The sequence below is a fragment of the Hemicordylus capensis genome, chromosome 8 (assembly GCF_027244095.1).
Source record: "Hemicordylus capensis ecotype Gifberg chromosome 8, rHemCap1.1.pri, whole genome shotgun sequence".
In the NCBI taxonomy this organism is placed as follows: domain Eukaryota; kingdom Metazoa; phylum Chordata; class Lepidosauria; order Squamata; family Cordylidae; genus Hemicordylus; species Hemicordylus capensis.
In genome coordinates this window covers 1100010-1103103 of record NC_069664.1, presented here as the reverse complement: position 1 = coordinate 1103103, position 3094 = coordinate 1100010, and positions in this window count along the sequence as shown.

Sequence of the window (3094 nt, the reverse complement as noted above, 5' to 3'; positions counted from 1 at the left end):
GAACATATGCAGGATTGGAATATTTCTTGGTTCCAATACCATCAAATCAATGCTTTATTTAAGCAAGACTGTAAAAGGGGTTTTAACCAACTAAAGTCAGAATTCGAACTATAGTTGTGCGATAAGGAAGAAAAACTCGTATCCAGGATGTATGGCCTATTAATATTGGAAGATACAAGAACGGAGGTAGTAAAAACCTCAATGATTAAATGGGCCCAGGACCTTGGTTATAACATTGATTTGGAAAAACGGGAAAAACTTTGGATAAAAGATATAAAATTCACTGCTTGCTCTAATTTAAAGGAAAATATTTTGAAAATGATGTACAGATGGCATCTTACGCCAAAAGGTTGGTTGTAATCTACAAGAATATGTCAAATAAATGTTGGAAATCTAAGATAGAAGAGGGTTCTTATATACATTTATGGTGGACATGCAATAAATCGAGAGATTACTGGGACTTAATATATAACGAACTTTTAAAAGTATTCAAAAAGACTTTTCCTAAGAGTCCAGAATCAATACTATTAGGTATTGATAACAATGCTCTCCTGAGGAAATATTGGACCCTCTTCATGTACTTAACAGCGGCAGCAAGACTGACATTTGCGCGCAAATGGAAAGACAGTCAATGCCCGTCTAAAGAGGATTGGATTCTTAAAGTACTAGGCAGAAATGGCAAAATTAACATCACTACTAAGAAATAAATTTGAAGAATTTTAAAAAGAATGGGACCCTCTTCTTGTCTATTTAAAAAAAATCACAAAATGGATTTTTGTCAGGCCTTTGAGGGCTAATAACAAATGTTTTAAAAACACCCCAAAGTTGTTTTTTATATGAATTACTGGGGAGAGAATGTTTAATCTATAGGCAAGATCCGGTTATTGTCAACAACACTTGTTCCAATGATGAGATGGAAGTCTTTATTGTGTGTGTTTGTGAGTGTTTGTATCATTTGTGTTTGTCCTTTTGTGTTGTGAAAATCGAATAAAAAGTATAAGACAAAAAAGAAATGCAGACCCATAAGAGAAGCCTGCCCAGTCGGGGCAAACTGACAGGGGCAGGGAAAACTGACAGCCTAGTGCGTCAGAAATGCAGACCCATCAGAGAAGCCTGCCTGGTTAGGGGAAACTGACGGGGCAGGGAAAAGTGACAGCCTAGTGCGTCAGAAATGCAGACCCATCTGAAAAGCCCACCTGCTTGAAATCTGTGAGGTGGTTGGAACTACACATTCAATAGCTAAACCTGTGTCCAAAAAATCTGTTGGGGTCAGTGCAATCTATTGCAATCTGTGGTGTTGGTGGACTATGAGAGCGTGCTGGACACTGACAGTCCTTCAGAAAAGAACAACCATCGGAGATGTACAAGGATGGGAGGAGTGCAATCGGAGACGGACAACGATAACTGACAGCCTAGTGCATCAGAAATGTGAACCCATTAGAATAGCCTGCCCCGTTGGTGCAATCTGCCAGGGAAAGAGGAGACTGACAGCCTACTGCATCAGAGATGCAGACCCATCAGAAAAGCCTGCCTGGTTGAGATCTGTGGGGTAGTTGCAACTACACCTCTAATAGCTGAACCTGTGTCCAAAAGAGCTGTTGGGGGCAGTGCACTCTGTTACAATATGTGGGGTTGGTGGAACACAGACAGTCCTCCAGAAAATAGCACCCATTGGAGCCGTAAAGGGACGGGGGGAGTGGGATACGCTGGTCTCAGCCTAGGAGTGGAAGCATGATCCCTGGAAACTGATTGGGGCATTAGCAAAGCTGCACAATTGGTTAACTTTGCCCATGTTCCTGAAGCACGAAACGTTCTCAGACAATGTCCAGATTACTAAATGTTACCAGTGTTAATAACAAAACCTCCAATAGCTGAAAATGTGTCCAATAAGTTCTGCTTGGGACAAGTCTATTTACTAATGCTGATGTTAACTAATTGCAAGACTGTGGAGCACACAAGTCTCTTTACTAGTTCTGAAGTTCTGAACAAGCGTAAGAGCTCCTGACAGGTTTCAGAGAGAGTGAGCATTCTTGCCAGCACTCAAGATGTAGGAGTTTCCGTTAGATTGACCTTCAGAGTAAAGGCACTGGCTTCAACTGGAGAGACTGAGCATGCTCTCTTCTTGCCAGTTCTCCAGGAATTTCACAGAAATTCACATCTGTCCTTTGGATGTCATTCTATTGGAGTCATTCTTTTTTAATGTTTCAGAATAATTTATTACAAAATTACATATACAACCACATCCGATGTTTTCTGCAGAACCTGGGTTTCCTTTCTTTGACATTTTAAGCAGGACTGAAAATCTGAGAGGGGGTTGGGGCAGAAAAAATAATGGAGCTTCGTTTGGGCTTCATTTGACTGTACTGAGCATGCTCCCATGCTTATGAGCATGCTCAGATGCACCGGGCAGGGTAAAGTGCTACTACAGGTGTAAAGTGCTACTACACCTGCAAGTCCTAGAATGGATAGGAAGTTAGCCGGAGGCAGATGGTGATCCCTGCTGACTGGGCCAAGAGGCACCTTTTAAACCTGGTGACTCTCTTTATTGAGCAGGGGGAGAGCAATTGGCCCCATCCACCCCCACCACAGCATTCCTCCAGTGGCTGCTGCTGGTTTCTGTCTTATGTTTCTTTTTAGACTGGGAGCCCTTTGGAGACCGGGATGCATCCTATCCTATTTTATTATTTCTCTATGTAAACCACTTTTGAAACTTTCGTTGAAAAGCCAAATGTTGCTGTTGTTACATTAAGAAACACCTCTCAACGACAAGGAGAGCGGGCAGCAAGGGGACCACCTAGATGGGTGGGGTAGGGGGGGCTCCAGGCCCAAAGACCCAAATCCCCCCCCCCGCCCCCGCTAATTTACAAATAAGTATCAGTGCTCCAGGCTACAAGCCTGCGCGCTCTCAAGCCCTGGATTTCCAGTGACAAGGAGCCCTCCAACGTCACGGTGGCAAAGACAAGAAGGCACTTTGAAATAGGGGTGGAGGAAGCAGCAGGATGCAACCCGATGGGTAAAACAACACAGAACCAGCACCTGGGCCGCTGCGGACAGTGACACCGCCGCCCTGCCCCCGCCCCCCCGACTTAAAAGC